The sequence below is a fragment of the Mustelus asterias genome (assembly GCF_964213995.1).
Source record: "Mustelus asterias chromosome X unlocalized genomic scaffold, sMusAst1.hap1.1 SUPER_X_unloc_6, whole genome shotgun sequence".
NCBI classification, from domain to species: domain Eukaryota; kingdom Metazoa; phylum Chordata; class Chondrichthyes; order Carcharhiniformes; family Triakidae; genus Mustelus; species Mustelus asterias.
The window spans coordinates 15,719-36,245 of NW_027595351.1; the positions used below are offsets into that span (position 1 = coordinate 15,719).

A 20,527-nucleotide genomic window follows, 5' to 3' on the forward strand; every position below is an offset into this window, starting at 1 on the left:
CCCTCTATTCCCTCCCCATTCATGTACCCATCCAGATGCCTCTTAAATGTTGCTAATGTGCCTGTTTCCATCACTCCTCTGGTCCAGGCACCGATCACTCTCTACGTGAAAAACTTCCTCCACACATCTCCCTTAAACTTTCCCCCTCTGACCTGGAACCTGTGCCCCCTTCGAATTGACACTTACACCCTGGGAAAATGCCTCTGACGAAACAACCTGTCTATTCCTTTCATAAGGAGTAGACCGCTATCAGGGTCTCCCCTCAGCCTCCGTCTTTCCAGTGAAAACAATCCTAGTTTATTCAATCTCTTCTCATAACCAATGCCTTTGAGACCCGGCAACATCCTGGTGAACCTTCTTTGCACCCTCTCCAAAGCTTCCGTGTCCTTCTGGTAGTGTGGCGACCAGAACTACACACAATACCCCAAATGCTGCCTAACCAAGGTTTTATGTTGCTGCAATATGATTTGCCAACTCTTGTACTCACTGCCCCGGCTGATAATTCATGATCGGCGTATGAAGAAAGTAAGGATGTGTGGGATAGAGGGAAGTTTGGCCGATTGGATAGGTAACTGGCTATCTAACAGAAGACAGAGGGTGGTGGTGGAAATTTTCGGACTGGAAACCGGTTACCAGCGGAGTGCCACAGGGATCAGTGCTTGGTCCTCTGCTATTTGTCATTTTTATAAATGACTTGTAGGAGGGGGCTGAAGGGTGGATCAGTAAATTTGCTGATGACACCAAAATTGGTGGAGTAGTGGATGAGGTGGAGGGCTGTTGTAGGCTGCAAAGAGACATAGATAGGATGCAAAGCTGGGCTGAAAAATGGCAAATGGAGTTTAACCCTGATAAATGTGAGGTGATTCATTTTGGTAGGACTAATTTAAATGTGGATTACAGGGTCAAAGGTAGGGTTCTGAAGAATGTGGAGGAACAGAGAGATCTTGGGGTTCATATCCATAGAACATTTTCCCAGGATGTTGCCTGGTATGGAGGGTCTTAGCTATGAGGAGAGATTGGGTAGACTGGGGTTGTTCTCCTTGGAAAGACGGAGAATGAGGGGAGATCTAATAGAGGTGTACAAGATTATGAAGGGTATAGATAGGGTGAACAGTGGGATGCTTTTTCCCAGGTCGGAGGTGACGATCACGAGGGGTCACGGGCTCAAGCTGAGAGGGGCGAAGTATAACTCAGACATCAGAGGGACGTTTTTTACACAGAGGATGGTGGGGGCCTGGAATGCGCTGCCAAGTAGGGTGGTGGAGGCAGGCACGCTGACATCGTTTAAGACTTACCTGGATAGTCACATGAGCAGCCTGGGAATGGAGGGATACAAACGATTGGTCTAGTTGGACCAAGGAGTGGCACAGGCTTGGAGGGCCGAAGGGCCTGTTTCCTGTGCTGTACTGTTCTTTGTTCTTTGTTCTTTGTTCTATCTCTGAAGGTTGCCACTCAAGTGGATAGAGCCGTGAAGAAGGCCTATAGTGTGTTGGCGTTCATTAACAGGGGGTTTGAGTTTAAGAGCCGTGGGGTTATGCTGCAACTGTACAGGACCTTGGTGAGACCACATTTGGAATATTGTGTGCAGTTCTGGTCACCTCACTATAAGAAGGATGTGGAGACACTGGAAAGAGTGCAAAGGAGATTTACCAGGATGCTGCCTGGTTTGGAGGGTAGGTCTTATGAGGAAAGGTTGAGGGAACTTGGGCTTTTCTCTTTGGAGTGGAGGAGGTTGAGAGGAGACTTGATAGAGGTTTATAAGATGATGAGGGGGATAGATAGAGTGACCGTTCAAAGACTATTTCCTCGGGTGAATGGAGCGGTAACTAGGGGGCATAACTATAGGGTTCATGGTGGGAGATATAGGGAGGATGTCCGAGGTAGGTTTTTTACTCCGAGAGTGGTTGGGCTGTGGAATGGACTGTCTGCAGTGATAGTGGAGTCAGAAATTTTAGGAACATTTAAGAAGCTATTGGATAGGCACATGGAGTACTTCGGGATGATAGGGAGGAAATAGCTTGATCTGGGTTTCAGGTAAAGCTCGGCACAACAACGTGGGCCGAAGGGCCTGTTCTGTGCTGTACCGTTCTATGTTCTATATTGGAATAGTGTAGATTAGAGGGGCTTTAGATTGGTTCCACTAGTCGGCACAACATCGAGGGCCGAAGGGCCTGTACTGCGCTGTAATGTCCTATGTTCCTATAAAGGCAAGCATGCCATCTGCCTTATTTATTACCTTGGCCACCTGCGTTGCCACTTTTATGGAACTGTGGACCTGTACGCCCAGATCCCTCTATTTTAATATTCCTTAGGGTTCTGCCATTTACAGTATAATTCACACCTAAATTTGATCCTCCAAAATGCATCACCTCACGTTTGTCCAGATTAAACTCCATCTGCCATTTCTGTACCCAAGTCTCCAATTTATCTCTATCCTGTTGTTATCCTCTGACAATCCCCAGCACTATCAGCAGCTCTACCAATCTTCGTGTCATCTGCAAACTTACTCATCAGACCACCCACATTTTCCTCCAGATCATTCATATATACTGCAAACAGAGGTCCCAGCACTGATCCCTGCGGAACGCCACTAGCTACAGATCTCCATTCTGAACAACACCCTTCCACAGCTACTCCCTGCTTCTATAACCAAGCGAGCTCTGTATCCATCTAGCCAGCCCACCACGAATCCCACGTGATTTAAGTTTTTGTACCAGTCTGTCATGTGGGACTTTGTCAATTGCCTTACTAAATTCCATATGAACTACATCCACAGCCCTTTTAGGTTAGGGTTAGGGCGGCACGGTAGCACAGTTGGGCGGCACGGTAGCACAGTGGTTAGCACTGCTGCTTCACAGCTCCAGGGATTGGGTTCGATTCCCAGCTTGGGTCACTGTCTGTGTGGAGTTTGCACATTCTCCTCGTGTCTGCGTGGGTTTCCTCCGGGAGCTCCGGTTTCTTCCCACAGTCCAAAGATGTGCGGGTCAGGTTAATTGACCATGCTAAAAATTGCCCTTAGTGTCCTGAGATGCATAGGTTAGAGGGATTAGTTGGGAAAATATGTAGGGATATGGGAGTAGGGCCTGGGTGGGATTGTGGTCGGTGCAGACTCGATGGGCCGAATGGCCTCTTTCTGTACTGTAGGGTTTCTATGATCTTTCCTCATAAATTATCATTGTCACCGCTTCAAAAAAACTCAATCAAGTTGGTGAGACATGACCTTCTCGATACAAAACCATGCTGCCTGTCACTAATTCGTGCAATTTCATCCAAATATGCAAGATCTCTCGAGAAAGTGAGAGGGCATGGGATCCAAGAGGCTGTTGCCTTGTGGATCCAGAACTGGCTTGCCTGCAGAACGCAGAGAGTGGTTGTAGATGGGTCTTTTTCTGAATGGAGGTCGGTCACCAGTGGAGTGCCCCAGGGATCTGTTCTGGGACCCTTGCTGTTTGTCATCTTCATAAATGACCTGGATGAGGAAGTGGAAGGATGGGTTTGTAAGTTTGCCGACGACACGAAGGTTGGTGGTGTTGTGGATAGTTTGGAGGGATATCAGAAGCTGCAGCGTGACATAGATAGGATGCAAGACTGGGCGGAGAAGTGGCAGATGGACTTCAACCCGGATAAATGTGTAGTGGTCCATTTTGGCAGGTCAAATGGGATGAAGGAGTATAATATCAAGGGTAAGATTCTTAGCAGCGTCGAGGATCAGAAGGACCATGGAGTCCGGGTCCATAGGACTCTAAAATCGGCCTCGCAGGTAGTGGAGGTGGTTAAGAAGGCGTATGGTGTGCTGGCCTTCATCAATCGAGGGATTGAGTTTAGGAGTCGGGAGATAATGATGCAGCTATATAAGACCCTCGTCAGACCCCACTTAGAGTACTGTGCTCAGTTCTGGTCGCCTCATTACAGGAAGGATGTAGAAATTATTGTTTACCAAATATTAACGATAGAAGGTTGGTAGGAGGAGAGGTACTCAATACAATTAATGTTACCAGGGAGGCAGTGCTTGGTAGACTAACGGGACTGAAGGTGGACAATCCCCGGGCCCGGATGGAATGCATCCCAGGGTACTGAAAGAAATGTCAGAGGTAATAGCGGATGCGTTAGTGGTTATTTATCAAAATTCGTTGGATCCTGGGGTAGTGCCGGCCGATTGGAAAACGGCTAATGTTACACCGCTGTTTAAAAAAGGAAATAGACAAAAGGCGGGTAACTACAAGCTGGTTTGCTTAACGTCTGTAGTTGGGAAAATGCTGGAATCCATCATTAAAGAAGAAATAGCAGGCCATCTGGATAAGAATGGTTCGATGAAGCAGATGCAGCATGGATTCATGAGGGGAAAGTTGTGCTTGATGAACTTGTTGGATTTTTATGAAGATGTGACTAGTGCGGTTGACGGAGGGGAACCGGTGGATGCGGTGTTTTTGGATTTCCAAAAGGCGTTTGATAAGGTGTCTCACAAAAGGTTGCTGAAGAAGATTGGGTCACACGGAGTTGGGGGTAGAGTATTAGCATGGATTGGGGATTGGCTATCCGACAGGAAGCAGAGAGTCGGAATAAATGGGTGCTTTTCTGGTTGGCAGATGGTAACTAGTGGCGTGCTGCAGGGATCGGTACTGGGGCCTCAACTATTTACCATTTATATAGACGATCTGGAGGAGGGGACTGAGTGTAGGGTAACAAAGTTTGCAGACGACACAAAGATAAGTGGAAAAGTGAATCGTGTGGAGGGCGTAGGTCTGCAGAGAGATTTGGACAGGCTGAGTGAGTGGGCGAGGATATGGCAAATGGAGTATAACGTTAACAAATGCGAGGTTATTCACTTTGAAAGAAATCAGAGCAAATTGGATTATTATCTAAATGGAAAGGAATTACAACATGCTGCTGTGCAGAGGGACCTGGGGGTCCTTGTGCATGAGACGCAAAAACCCAGTCTGCAGGTGCAACAGGTGATCAAGAAGGCAAATGGGATTTTGGCCTATATCGCAAGGGGGATAGAATATAAAAGCAGAGGTGTCTTGCTGCATCTGTACAGGGCATTGGTGAGGCCGCAGCTGGAATATTGTGTGCAGTATTGGTCACCTTATTTGCGGAAGGATATATTGGCCTTGGAGGGAGTGCAGAGAAGGTTCACCAGGTTGATACCAGAGATGAGGGGTGTTGATTATGAGGAGAGACTGAGCAGATTGGGTTTGTATTCGTTGGAATTTAGAAGGCTGAGGGGGGATCTTATAGAGACCTATAAGATAATGAAGGGGCTGGATAAGGTAGAGGTGGAGAGATTCTTTCCACTTAGAAAGGAAGCTAGAACTAGAGGGCACAGCCTCAAAATAAAGGGGTGTCAGTTTAGGACAGAGTTGAGGAGGAACTTCTTCTCTCAGAGGGTGGTGAATCTCTGGAATTCTCTGTCCACTGAAGTGGTGGAGGCTACCTCGTTGAATATGTTTAAATCACGGATAGATAGATTCCTGATCAGTAAGGGAATTAGGGGTTATAGGGATCAGGCAGGTAAGTGGAACTGATCCACTTCAGATCAGCCATGATCTTATTGAATGGCGGGGCAGGCTCGAGGAGCTAGATGGCCTACTCCTGCTCCTATTTCTTATGTTCTTATGTTCTTATGAAAGGGTGCAGAGAAGATTTACAAGGATGTTGCCTGGATTGGGTGGCATGCCTTATGAGGATAGGTTGAGGGAGATCGGTCTTTTCTCTCTGGAGAGACGAAGGATGAGAGGTGACCTGATAGAGGTTTACAAGATGTTGAGAGGTATCGATCGGGTGGATTCTCAGAGGCTTTTTCCCAGGGCTGAAATGGCTGCTATGAGAGGACACAGGTTTAAGGTGCTGGGGAGTCGGTACAGAGGAGATGTCAGGGGTAAGTTTTTCACACAGAGGGTGGTGGGTGAGTGGAATCGGCCGCCATCAGTGGTGGTGGAGGCAAACTCGATTGGGTATTTTAAGAGACTTCTGGATGAGTACATGGGACTTAATAGGATTGAGGGTTATAGGTAAGTCTATTTATAAGCCTAGGTAGGTAGGGACATGACAGGCGCAACTTGTGGGCCGAAGGGCCTGTTTGTGCTGTAGTTTTTCTATGTTCTATATGTCCCTCAGTATCTTCTCCAAAAGCTTCCGCACCACAGATGTCAGGCTCACTGGCCTATAATTTCCTGGATTATCCCTGCTTCCTTTCTGAAACAAGGGAACAAGATTGGCTATTCTCCAATCCTCTGGAACCTCGCCTGTGGTCGAAGAGGATGTGAAGATATGTTAAGGCCCCAGTTATTTCTTCCCTTGCCTCCTGCAATAGCCTGGGATAGATTGCATCGGCCCCAGGGATAGAAATCATAGAATCATAGAAACCCTACAGCACAGAAAGAGGCCATTCGGCCCATCGAGTCTGCACCAACCACAATCCCACCCAGGCCCTACCCCCTTGTCCCTACATATTTTACCCACTAATCCCTCTAACCTACGCATCTCAGGACACTAAGGGGCAATTTTAGCATGGCCAATCAACCTAATCTGCCCATCTTTGGACTGTGGAAGGAAACCGGAGCACCCGGAGGAAACCCATGCAGACACGAGGAGAATGTGCAAACTCCACACAGACAGTGACCCAAGCCGGGAATCGAACCCAGGACCCTGGAGCTGTGAAGCAGCAGTACTAACCACTGTGCTACCGTGCTGCCCAGAATTTGTCTACCTTAATCAAATTTAGGATACCCAACACTTCCTGCTCTGATATAGACATTCTCTGGAGCGTTCACACACCCATCCCTGACCTCAGCATCTGCCATGTCCTTCTCCTTGGTGAATACCAATACAAGTACTCATTAAGGATCTTACCCACTTCCTGTGGCTCCACGCATAACTTCCCTCTGCTGTCCTTAAGTGGGTCTATGCTTTCTCTTGCTGCCATCTTTCTTCTAATATATGCACCAAAAGCCTTGGGATTTTGTCCAAAGATGTGCGGGTTAGGTTGATTGGCCATGCTAAAATTGCCCCCAAGTGTCCGTAGGTTAGAGGGATTAGTGGGTAAATATGTAGGGATATGGGGTAGGGCCTGAGTGGGATTGTGGTCGGTGCAGACTCGATGGGCCAAATGGCCTCTTTCTGCACTGTAGGGATTCTATGATTTCTATGATTCTCCTTGACCGTATTTGCTAAAGACATTTTATGGCCCCTTTTAGTCCTTTTAATTCCGCATTTAAATTCCTTCCTACTTTCTCTACACTCCTCAAGGGCTTTGTCAGTTTTTAGTTACCTCAACCTGTTGTAGGCTTGTTGTCATTTCAATTAAGCTTGCCATTTCCTGAATCCTGCCATTTCCTGAATCCTGCCATTTCTATCTTTCATTTTTGAGTGGACATGCATGTTCTGCACTTCAATCAACTGGCCTTTTAAAGCCTCCCACATGCCACACATGGATTTGCCCTCAAATAGCTGCTCCCAATCCACGTTCCCGGGTTCGTATCAAAATTAATGTATGACGATTCCAGTTTCTGTGGAACATTTTTTCCTCTCTCATTCCTCCAAAGCTGTAAATCTCTATCCGACATACAGCAGAGTGAGAATGGAGGGAGAGTATCTAACATTCACCCAATTCTTCTGAAGGTGTTGATTCAGGCTGATTGACAGATCCACGCTCCCGGCTTCCTGTCCAGGACATTCATCTGAAAATCTTCAAGCGGGCTGCCAGTCAGATAGATACGGTAAGAAGTCTTACAACACCAGGTTAAAGACCAGCAGGTTTATTTGGTAGCAAAAGCCACTAGCTTTCGAAGCGCTGCTCCTTCATCAGGTGAGTGGGATTGCAGTCTGAAAATAAACCTGTTGGTCTTTAACCTGGTGTTGTGAGACTTCTTACTGTGTTTATCCCAGTCCAATGCCGGCATCTCCACATCAGTCAGATAGATTGGTTACAGGGATGGTGCAGGAGGGACGGATTCAGATACCTGGACAATTGGGGCTCTTTCTGGGGTAGGTGGGACCTCTACCAACAGGATGGTCTGCACTTGAACCAGAGGGGAACCAATATCTTTTGGGGGGGGGGGATTTGCTAATGCTCTTCGGGAGGGTTTAAACTAATTCAGCAGGGGGGTGGGTACCTGAATTGTAGCTCCGGTGTACAGGAGGTTGAGAGTAGTGAGGTCATGGATGAGGTTTCAGAGTCGCAGGAGTGTACTGGCAGGCAGGAAGGTGGTTTGAAATGTGTATACTTCAACGCCAGGAGCATCCGGAATAAGGTGGGTGAGCTTGCAGCATGGGCTGGTACCTGGGATTTCGATGTTGTGGCCATCTCGGAGACATGGATAGAGCAGGGACAGGAATGGTTGTTGCAGGTTCCGGGATTTCAGTAAGTGCAGGGAAGGTGGTAAAAGAGGGGGAGGTGTTAAATTTGTGAAAAAGTTAAATTTGTGAAAAAAATCGGAGGTTTTGTTTTCAAAACAGGAAGTAGGCCCAGCAACAGCCTGGGAAGGTTTTGGAGGGTTTAAAAGCAGGCCGCACCTTTGAGCGGGCAGCAGAGTGAGCAGGGGGCAGAGTGAGAGCTGATGGGCCTTGTCTCAAAACGGGCTTCGGCGAGAACAGGCAGAGGCGAGAGTAGTTTTCGTTTTCTTTTTCAGAAAGTTTATTCCTGTATTTCCCCCAGAGTAAAAAAAAATGCCAGGCAAGATGTTGGAATGCTCCTCTTGCAGGATGTGGGAGATCAGGGAGACAGCACCTGCAAAAGATGCATCCAGCTGCAGCTGCTGGCACAGCGTGTTAGGGAACTGGAGAAGGAGCTTGATGACCTCCATCTAATTCAGGAGAATGAGAAGTATATAGACAGTAGCTTTAGGGAGGTAATTAGACCGAAGCAGCAGAGCACAGGAAATTGGGTTACTGTAAGGAGAGGAAATGGCAGTGTGAAAGGACAGGGAGAGCAGGGTTCCCCTGTGGCCATACCCCTCCACAACAGGTACACTCAATTGGATACTGTTGTGGGAGATGCTTTACCTGGGACAAGCTGCGACAGCCATAACTCTGATACTGAGTCTGGTTCTACAGCGCAAAAGGGTGGGATGAAGAAGAGGAGAGCAGTAGTGATAGGGGACTCGATGGTCAGAGGTACGGACAGGAGGTTCTGTGGTCGGGACAGAGACTCCCGCATGGTTTGTTGCCTCCCAGGTGCCAAGGTCAGCGATGTCTCTCGCGTGCACAGCGTTCTAAAGTGGGAAGGTGATCAGCCAGATGTCGTGGTACATGTCGGTACCAATGACGTGGGAAGGAAGTGTGAGGAGGTCCTAAAGAGTGAGTACAAAGAGCTTGGAAGGAAGTTAAAAAGCAGGACCCCGAGGGCAGTAATCTCAGGATTGCTACCTGAGCCACATGCCAGTGAGGGCAGGAGTAGGATGCTTGGGCGGATAAACACGTGGCTGAGGAACTGGTGCAGGGGGCAGGGTTTCCAATTCTTGGATCATTGGGATCTCTTCTGGGGCAGGTGGGACCTGTACAAGAGAGACGGGTTACACCTAAACTACAAGGGGACCAATATACTTGCAGGGAGATTTGCGAGTGTTATTGGGGAGGGTTTAAACTAGATTTGCAGGGGGATGGGAACCAGAGTGCCAGAGCAGATAGTGCAGCAGGGGTAAAAAGACAGGTTAGTTCAAGCAAAATCACAAATGGAAGGGTAGAGTGTGGTGGAAATAATCTTTTGAGTTGTGTCTATTTCAATGCCAGGAGTATTGTGGGGAAGGCAGATGAGCTGAATGCGTGGATAGACACATGGAAATATGACATTATAGCCATTAGTGAAACTTGGCTACAGGAGGGGCAGGACTGGCAGCTCAATGTTCCAGGGTTCCAATGTTTCAGGCGGGATAGAGGCAGAGAGATAAAAGGTGGGGGGGTGGCATTGTTGGTCAGGGAAAATGTTACAGCGGTACTCAGGCACGATAGATTAGGGAGCTTGTCTACAGAGGCCCTATGGGTTTAGATGGGGTAGAGTTTGTAAAATGTGTTCAGGAGAATTTTCTACATCAGTGTATAGAGGTGCCAACTAGAGAGGATGCGATATTGGATCTCCTATTGGGAAATGAATTGGGGCAGGTGATGGATGTGAGTGTGAGGGAACACTTTGGATCCTGTGATCATAATGCCATTAGTTTCAACCATCATGGATAAGGATAGATCTGGTCCTCGGGTTGAAGTTCTGAACTGGAAAAAGGCCAAATTTGATGAAATGAGAAGGGATCTGGGAAGTGTGGATTGGCACGGGCTGTTCTCTGGTAAGGATGTAAATGGAAAGTGGGAGGCCTTCAAAGGAGAAATTTTGAGAGTGCAGAGTTTGTATGTTCCTGTCAGGATTAAAGGCAAAGTAAATAGGAATAAGGAACCTTGGTTCTCGAGGGAGATTGTAACACTGATTAAGAGGAAGAGAGAGTTGTATGAAATGTACAGGCAGCAAGGAACAGATCGGATGCTCGAGGAGTATAAAAAGTGCAAGAAGCTACTTAAGAGGGAAATCAGGAGGGATAAAAGAAGACATGAAATTGCTTTGACAGACAGACTGAAGGAAAATCCAAAGAGCTTCTATAGGTATGTTAGGAGCAAAAGGATAGTGAGGGATAAAATTGGTCCTCTTGAAGACCAGAGTGGTTGACTGTGTATGGAACCAAAAGAGATGGGGGAGATTCTAAATGGTTTTTGGGCATCCGTATTTACTGAGGAAACGGGCATGGAGTCTACAGAAATAGGGCAAACAGGTAGGGAGGTCATGGAACCTTTACAGATTAAAGGGGAGGAGGTGCTCGCTGTCTTGAGGCAAATCAGAGTGGATAAATCCCCAGGACCGGACAGGGTATTCCCACGGACCTTGAGAAAAGCTAGTGTTGAACTTGCAGGGCCCCTGGCAGACATATTTAAAATGTCAGTATTCATGGGGGAGGTGCAGGATGATTGGAGGGTGGCTCATATTGTTCCGTTGTTTAAAAAAGGTTCCAAAAGAAATCCGGGAAATTATCGGCCAGTAAGTTTGACGTCGGTGGTGGGCAAGTTATTGGAAGGTGTGATAAGGGATAGGATCTACAAATATTTGGATAGACAGGGACTTATTAGGGAGAGTCAACATGGCTTTGTGCGTGGTAGGTCATGTTTGACCAATCTATTAGAGTTTTTCGAGGAGGTTACCAGGAAAGTGGATGAAGGGAAGGCGGTGGATGTTGTCTACCTGGATTTCAGCAAGGCCTTTGACAAGGTCCCTCATGGGAGGTTAGTTAGGAAGGTTCAGTCGCTAGGTATACATGGGGAGGTAGTAAATTGGATTAGACACTGGCTCAATGGAAGAAGCCAGAGAGTGGTTGTGGAGGATTGCTTCTCTGAGTGGAGGCCTGTGACTAGTGGTGTGCCGCAGGGATCAGTGTTGGGTCCATTGTTGTTTGTCATCTATATCAATGATCTGGATGATAATGTGGTCAATTGGATCAGCAAGTTTGCTGATGATACAAAGATTGGAGGTGTAGTGGACAGTGAGGAAGGTTTTCAACGCTTGCAGAGGGATTTGGACTAACTAGAAAAATGGGCTGGAAAATGGCAAATGGAATTTAACGCAGACAAGTGTGAGATATTGCACTTTGGAATGACAAATCAAAGTAGAACGTACAGGGTAAATGGTAGGACTCTGAAGAGTGCAGTTGAACAGAGGGATCTGGGAATACAGGTACAGAATTCCCTAAAAGTGACGTCACAGGTGGGGTTGTTCTCCTTGGAAAGACGGAGAATGAGGGGAGATCTAATAGAGGTATACAAGATTATGAAGGGTATAGATAGGGTGAACAGTGGGAAGCTTTTTCCCAGGTCGGAGGTGACGATCACGAGGGGTCACGGGCTCAAGCTGAGAGGGGCGAAGTATAACTCAGACATCAGAGGGACGTTTTTTACACAGAGGGTGGTGGGGGCCTGGCATGCACTGCCAAGTAGGGTGGTGGAGGCAGGCACGCTGACATCGTTTAAGACTTACCTGGATAGTCACATGAGCAGCCTGGGAATGGAGGGATACAAACGATTGGTCCAGTTGGACCAAGGAGCGGCACAGGCTTGGAGGGCCGAAGGGCCTGTTTCCTGTGCTGTACTGTTCTTTGTTCTTTGTTCTTTGATAGGGTCGTAAAGAGTGCCTTTGGTACATTGGCCTTTATAAATCGGAGTATCGAGTATAAAAGTTGGAGTGTTATGGTAAGGTTATATAATGTGGAGATGCCGGCGTTATATAAGGCATTGGTGAGGCCGAATTTGGAGTATTGTGTACAGTTTTGGTCACCTAGTTACAGGAAGGATGTAAATAAGATTGAAAGAGTGCAGAGAAGGTTCACAAGGATGTTGCCGGGACTTGAGAAGCTGAGTTACAGAGAGAGATTGAATAGGTTGTGACTTTGTTCCCTGGAGCGTAGAAGATTGAGGGGAGATTTGATAGAGGTGTATAAAATTTTGATGGGTATAGATAGAGTGAATGCAAGCAGGCTTTTTCCGCTGAGGCTAGGGGAGAAAAAAACCAGAGGGCATGGATTAAGGGTGAAAGGAGAAAAGTTTAAAGGGAATATTAGGGGGGGCTTCTTCACGCAGAGAGTGGTGGGAGTGTGGAATGAGCTGCCGGATAAAGTGGTAAATGCTTTTAACATTTAAGAAAAACTGGGACGGGTTCATGGATGAGAGGGGTGTGGAGGGATATGGTCCAAGTGCAGGTCAGCGGGACTAGGCAAAAAATCGTTCGGCACAGACAAGAAGGGCCAAAAGGCCTGTTTCTGAGCTGTAATTTTCGATGGTTCTATGGTGTGGCATTGTTAGTCAAGGACAGCATTACGGTGGCAGAAAGGACATTTGACGAGGACTCGTCGACTGAGGTAGTTTGGGCTGAGGTTAGAAAGAGGAAAGGAGAGGCCACCCTGTTGGGAGTTTTTTATAGACCTCCAAAAAGGTCCAGAGATGCAGAGGAAAAGGTTGCAAAGATGATTCTGGATAGGAACGAAAGTAACAGGGTAGTTGTACTGGGGGACTTTAACTTTACAAATATTGACTGGAAAAGCTATAGTTCGAGTACTTTAGAGGGGTCGGTTTTTGTCCAATGTGTGCAGGAAGGCTTCCTGATGCAGTATGGAGATAGAACAACAAGAGGGGAGGCCACATTGGATTTGGTACTGGGTAATGAACCAGGCCACGTCTTAGATTTGGAGGTAGGTGAGCACTTTGGTGACAGTGACCACAAATCGATTACGTTTACCTTAGCAATGGAAAAGGACAGGTATATACCAAAGGGCAAGAGTTATAGCTGGGGGAAAGGAAATTATGATGCGATTAGGCGAGATTTAGCTGGCGTAGGTTGGGGAAGGAACCTGCAGGGGATGGGCACAATTGTAATGTGGAACTTGTTCAAGGAACCGCTACTACGCGTCCTTGATAAATATGTACCTGTCAGGCAGGGAGGAAGCAGACGTGTGAGGGAACCGTGGATGTTGTCTATATGGACTTTAGTAAAGCGTTTGACAAAGTCCCTCATGGTAGGCTAGTGAAAAAGGTTGGATCTCATGGGATAAAGGGGGAGGTGGCTAGATGGGTGGAGAACTGGCTTGGTCATAGAAGACAGAGGGTGGTAGTGGAAGGGTCTTTTTCCGGCTGGAGGCCTGTGACTAGTGGTGTACCGCAGGGCTCTGTATTGGGACCTCTGCTGTTTGTGATTTATATAAATGATCTGGAAGAAGGAGTAACTGGGGTGATCAGTAAGTTTGCGGACGACACAAAACTGGCAGGACTTGCAGATAGTGAGGAACATTGTCAGAGGCTACAGAAGGATATAGATAGGCTGGAAATTTGGGCAAGGAAATGGCAGATGGAGTTCAATCCTGATAAATGCGAAGTGATGCATTTTGGTAGAAATAATGTAGGGAGGAGCTACACGATAAATGGAAGAACCATAAAGGGTGTAGAGACGCAGAGGGACCTGGGTGTGCAAGTCCACAGATCTTTGAAGGTGACGTCACAGGTGGAGAAGGTGGTGAAGAAGGCATATGGCATGCTTGCCTTTATAGGACGGGGCATAGAGTATAAAAGTTGGGGTCTGATGTTGCAGATGTATAGAACGTTGGTTCGGCCGCATTTGGAATACTGCGTCCAGTTCTGGTCGCCACACTACCAGAAGGACGTGGAGGCTTTGGAGAGAGTACAGAGGAGGTTTACCAGGATGTTGCCTGGTATGGAGCGGCTTGGTTATGAGGAGAGATTGGGGAAACTGGGGTTGTTCTCCATGGAAAGACGGAGGATGAGGGGAGACTTAATAGAGGTGTATAAAATTATGAAAGGCGTAGATAGGGTGAACGGTGGGAAGCTTTTCCCCGGGTCGGTGGTGACGTTCACGAGGGGTCATAGGTTCAAGGTGAAGGGGGGAGGTTTAACACAGATATCAGAAGGACATATTTTACACAGAGGGTCGTGGGGGCCTGGAATGTGTTGCCGGGCAAGTTGGTGGAGGCGGACACACTGGGAACGTTTAAGACTTATCTAGACAGCTATATGAACGGAGTGGGAATGGAGGGATACAAAAGAGTGGTCTAGTTTGGACCAGGGAGCGGCGCGGGCTAATTGTTCCTTGTTTCTCGTTTCAAGGCTTCATTCTATGATCATCTTGCTGGTGCCAGTACAGAGCGAGACTGCGGATAGTTGGGAACCTGTCTCGGGGGCAGGGAATTCATATGGTGTTCGTGGAAGTCGAAATTAATAGGGCTGGGAAGCATTTTCCGATCAGGGCCAGTGTGATCTCCTGGACTCGTTTCGATCGCCTCAGGGGGTCGGGAGGAATTTCCCAGATTTGTTTTCCCCATATTGGCCCTGGGGTTCTCACTCTGGGTTTTCGCCTCTCCCTGGAGATCACATGGTCTGGAATGGGGGGGTTGGGGGTGAGTTAATAGGTTGTGATGAACAAAGCATCGTAGCTGTGAGGGACAGCTCGGTGGATAGGATATTAGTATGTAGATAGGCTGGAAAATTGGGCGGGGATCCTGGATTCAGGATTCAATCCTGGACCGGGGAGCGGCGCGGGCTTGGAGGGCCGAAGGGCCTGTTCCTGTGCTGTATTGTTCTTTGTTCTTTTGTTCTTTGAACCGTGATTTGCGAAGGAGGTTGAATCTCTTGTGAAGAGGAAGAAGGAGACTTATGTTCAGATGAGACGTGAAGGCTCAGTTAGGGCGCTTGAGAGTTACAAGTTAGCCAGGAAGGACCTAAAGAAAGAGTTAAGAAGAGCCAGGAGGGGACATGAGAAGTCTTTGGCGGGTAGAATCAAGGAAAATCCTCAAGCTTTCTTTCGGTCAGGAGTAAAAGAATGACTAGGTAAGATTAGGGCCAGTCAAGGACAGTAGTGGGAAGTTGTGCGTGGAGTCTGAAGAGATAGGAGAGGCACTAAATGAATATTTTTCATCGGTATTCACACTGGGGAGGGACAGTGTTGTCGAGGGGAGTACTGAGATGCAGGCTGTTGGACTGGATGGGATTGATGTTCATAAGGAGGAGGTGTTAGCAATTCTGGAAAGGGTAAAAATAGATAAGTCCCCTGGGCCGGATGGGATTTATCCTAGGATTCTCTGGGAGGCTAGAGAGGAGATTGCAGAGCCTTTGGCTTTGATCTTTGTGTCGTCATTGTCTACAGGAACAGTGCCAGAAGACTGGAGGATAGCAAATGTTGTCCCCTTGTTCAAGAAGGGGAGTAGGGACAACCCTGGTAATTATAGACCGGTGAGCCTTCTGTTGTGGGCAAAGTATTGGAAAGGATGATAAGAGATAGGGTTTATAATCACCTGGAAAGGAATAATTTGATTAGGGATAGTCAGCACGGTTTTGTGAAAGGTAGGTCGTGCCTCACAAACCTTATTGAGTTCTTTGAGAAGGTGACCAAAGAGGTGGATGAGGGTAAAGCGGTTGACGTGGTGTATATGGATTTCAGCAAAGCGTTTGATAAGGTTCCCCATGGTAAGCTTTTGCCGAAAATACGGACACATGGGATTGAGGGTGATTTAGTGGTTTGGATCAGGAATTGGCTAGCTGTAAAAAAACAAAGGGTGGTGGTTGATGGGAAATATTCATCCTGGAGTTCAGTTACGAGTGGTGTACCGCAAGGATCTGTTTTGGGGCCACTGCTGTTTGTCATTTTTATTCATGACCTGGATGAGGGCGTGGAAGGATGGATTAGTAAATTTGCGGATGACACTAAAATCGGTGGAGTTGTAGACAAAGCGGAGGGAAGTGGCAGGTCACAGAGGGACATAGATAAGCTGCAGAGCTGGGCTGAGAGGTGGCAAATGGAGTTTAATGCGGAAAAGTGTGAGGTGATTCACTTTGGAAGGAGTAACAGGAGTACAGAGTACTGGGCTAATGGTAAGATACTTGGTAGTGTGGATGAACAGAGGGATCTGGGTGTCCATGTGCATAGATCCCTGAAAGTTGGCACCCAGGTTGATAGGGTTGTTAAGAAGGCGTACAGTGTGTTATCTTTTATTGGGAGAGGGATTGAGTTTCGGAGCCAGGAGGTCATGTTGCAACTGTACAAAACTCTGGTGCGGCCGCATATGGAGTATTGCGTACAGTTCTGGTCGCCACATTATAGGAAAGATGTGGAAGTGTTGGAAAGGGTGCAGAGGAGATTTACCAGGATGTTGTCTGGTATGGTGGGAAAAGCGTATGAGGAAAGGCTGAGGGGCTTGAGGTTGTTTTCGTTAGAGAGAAGAAGGTTAAGAGGTGACTTAATAGAGGCATACAAGATGATCAGAGGATTAGATAGGGTGGATAGTGAGAGCCTTTTTCCTCGGATGGTGATGGCTAGCAGGAGGGGACATAGCTTTAAATTGAGGGGTGATAGATAGAGGACAGATGTCAGAGGTAGATTCTTTACTCAGAGAGTAGTAAGGGCGTGGAATGCCCTGCCTGCAGCAGTAGTGGACTCGTCAACATTAAGAGCATTCAAGTGATTATTGGATAAACATATGGATGATATTGGAATAGTGTAGATTAGAGAGGCTTTAGATTGGTTTCACTGGTCGGCGCAACATCGAGGGCCGAAGGGCCTGTACTGCGCTGTAATGTTCTATGTTCTGGATATCCATATTACTGGATTAAAAATGTGTATAATACACAGCCTAGATTCAGTTCCTTTCCCTGCAGTTGCTGCAAGTCACCGATTTCCCCCGGAATGAGAACAGCAATGGAAAGGGGGAAACGTTGCTTTTCTCCCAGATGTTGCTCAGAGGAGGAAGGTTCCGTCTGAAGCTCATTGGTCAACGTCCGCATTGGACGTCACTATGGAGCCTGGCCTGTCTCAGCCAATAGGAATCACTCTGCTCTGCGGTGACGTCACTTGGTTCCAATGCGCAGGCCCGGCACGGAGAAACGGTTGCCCCGTCCTGCTCCTGACCCCCTCATCCACATTGAGCCAAGGTTTCCAGGCAACCGGCTGCCAGCTCCGGCCAAAGTGAGAGGCTAATCGGTGACCCCCCCCACCGGCCGAAGGACTGCGCATGTCCAAGGGAATGGTGAGGCTGCGCATGGGCAGCGGAGTGCCCACCTCCTGACAGGTGTCGACTATGGGAAGAGTTGGAGGACCGGAAGGATGCTGGTCCTCCAGCCAGAGCTCCAGATTGTCTGAATGCGGAAGCTGGACATTGAGGTTGTTGAGCTGCTCCTCTCTGAATGAAGATTGTGCTTCACACAGACTAAAACTTCCTCCTGTCTCCAACATCTGTGAGTGAAACACTTTCCTTTCTCCCTCTTTCCATTGCTTTTCTCATTCTGGGGGGGGAAATTGTTGACTTGCAGCAACTGAAGGGAAAGGAAGTGAATCCAGGGAGGTTGCAGACTCTGGAAAGATTGGCCCAGCTCTCTCTGTCTCTTAAAGACATTGACATCATTTGGTCCCTCAGCTTGACTCATTTATTTGTCTGGGGCTAAAAGGATTGTCTCTTTCCTAATGTTCACAATTAAAGGGCTGGTTTCCTCTGGTATTTAAGGGTGTAGTAAATTACTATCAGACAGAGATATGTCTATTGTTGTTATGTGATACTCATTCGATATTTATGGTTCTGTTGCACAGTAATATTGTACTGCAGTTATGTTTTTTATTTTCAGTCATTTCTTCCCTCAGTGTGTTAGTCTCTGGATTTCTCTTCCACAGGGACCATTCTGAATGACGTGCTGGTCAGGTGCATTGGCCATGCTAAATTCTCCCTCAGTGTACACAATTAGGCACCAGAGTGTGGTGAATAGGGGATTTTCACTAACTCCATTGCAGTGTTAATGTAAGCCTACTTGTGACACTAATAACGGGGTCCAAAGGACTCTAAAATCGGCCCCGCAGGTGGAGGAGGTGGTTAAGAAGGCGTACGGTGTGCTGGCCTTTATCAATCAAGGGATTGAGTTTAGGAGTCCGGGGATAATGATGCAGCTATATAAGACCCTCGTCAGACCCCACTTGGAGTACTGTGCTCAGTTCTGGTCACCTCATTACAGGAAGGATGTGGAAAAGATTGAAAGGGTGCAGAGGAGATTTACAAGGATGTTGCCTGGATTGAGTGGCATGCCTTATGAGGATAGGCTGAGGGAGCTCGGTCTTTTCTCCTTGGAGAGACGTAGGATGAGAGGAGACCTAATCGAGGTATATAAGATGTTGAGAGGCATAGATCGGGTGGACTCTCAGAGGCTTTTTCCCAGGGTGGAATTGGCTGCTACGAGAGGACACAGGTTTAAGGTGCTGGAGGGTAGGTACAGGGGAAATGTTAGGGGGAAGTTTTTCACACAGAGGGTGGTGGGCGAGTGGAATCGACTGCCGTCAGTGGTGGTGGAGGCAAACTCAATAGGGTATTTTAAGAGACTCCTGGATGAGTACATGGGGCTGAATAGGATGGAGGGTTATCGGTAGGCCTCGAAGGTAAAGATATGTTCGGCACAACTTGTGGGGCCGAAGGGCCTGTTTTGTGCTGTAGCTTTCCATGTTTCTATAAATAAGCTTTAAAGCAGTGGAGGCTGACAATCATTGAATATGTTCATGGATTAGTTCGGCAGGTTTTTGATTGAGGGAGTGAAGAGTTGTGGGGAACAGGTGGGAAAATGGAGTGAAAGCTAAAATGAGTGGGATTTCCTCGTTCAAGGATGTGCTGTAGATTTGAAATTCCCGACCCCAGAGGACTGTGGAACCTCAGTCATATGTTTTCAAGACAGAGATTGATGGATTTCTAGATGTTGAGGAGATCGAGGGGAATGAGGGACAGTGTGAAAAATGATGCTGAGGTAGATTGGCCAATGATCTCCTTGATGCTTGAGCAGCTTGATGGGCTGAATGCCCAACAGAACCTCCTATTTCTTGTGATTTTTGTGCCCTGGACAGGAAGTGATGAGCATGGAGTTGTCAATCAACATGAATCAGCGCCTTCAAGAGAATTGTCAGGGTGAACATTCGGTACAGCAAAGTGAAAAGGGAGTGTGTGTGGGATGGAAATTCACAGCTTTTGGGGAATGAGAGTGGAAAGAATGTTCCATAGAAACTATAATTGTCTGTTTTTGAATTTCTATCCTGTACTGACAGTGATTTTTTTTGTAAACTCCTTCTACAGGATATCAGAAGAGGAGGAATTACAGACAGAAATCTCAAATGTCACGTTAAGCTCTGACAGACTCAGTCGATTCCTCGGGTCCTGAATGTCATCGGCCTTTGAATCTGGAAGGAGAAATGTTTCTCTGTCTGCTTCAAAAGTTTTGAAACATCAGTGTAACTGGAAAATTATCAAGACAGACACACACCCAAGTGACAGCGTTCCAGTGCACTGACGAATTGTCACCACTTACAAGCTTGAATAAATATCATATTCACAGCAGGGGGAGATCGTACACTTGTGTGTGGTCAAGGCTTTGACTGATTGTCCAGTCCTGGAGAGACAGAAGAAGACCCAAAACATAGAGAAACCATCGAAATGTGGGGACTGTGGGAAGGAATACAGATTCCCATCTTGCTGGAAGCTCATAGAACCATAGAAAATCACAGCTCAGAAACAGGCCTTTTGGCCCTTCTTGTCTGTGCCGAACCATTTATTTGCCCAGTCCCACTGACCTACACTTGGACCATATCCCTCCAGACCCCTCTCATCCATGAACCCGTCCAAGTTTTTCTTAAATGTTAAAAGCATTTACCACTTTATCCGGTAGCTCATTCCACACTCCCACCACTCTCATCGACGAATTCACACTGGGGAGAGGCCGTTTACCTGCTCTCAGTGTGGGAAAGGATTCACTCAGTTATCTAACCTCAAGTCACACCAGCGAGTTCAGACTGGGGAGAGGCCGTTCATCTGCTCTCTGTGTGGAAAGGGATTCACGCAGTTATCCCAGCTGCAGTTACATCAGCAAGTTCATACTGGGGGCAGGCTACTCATCTGTTCTGTGTGGGAAAGAATTCGGATATTCATCCACCTTGCAGAGACACCAGCAACTCCACACCGGGAACAAGCCATTCACCTGC

The 20,527-nt window shown here is 47.4% G+C and overlaps 1 long non-coding RNA gene across 1 annotated transcript in view; it reads left to right on the plus strand.

Moving 5' to 3' along the window:
- LOC144491336 (uncharacterized) overlaps positions 1-20,045 on the plus strand; it is a 31,166-nt gene extending 11,121 nt beyond the window's left edge. The window contains exon 3 of the long non-coding RNA XR_013497432.1: positions 19,626-20,045. This is a non-coding gene — a long non-coding RNA (uncharacterized LOC144491336). The remainder of the gene's footprint in view (positions 1-19,625) is intronic.
- Positions 20,046-20,527: the final 482 nt, after the last annotated feature.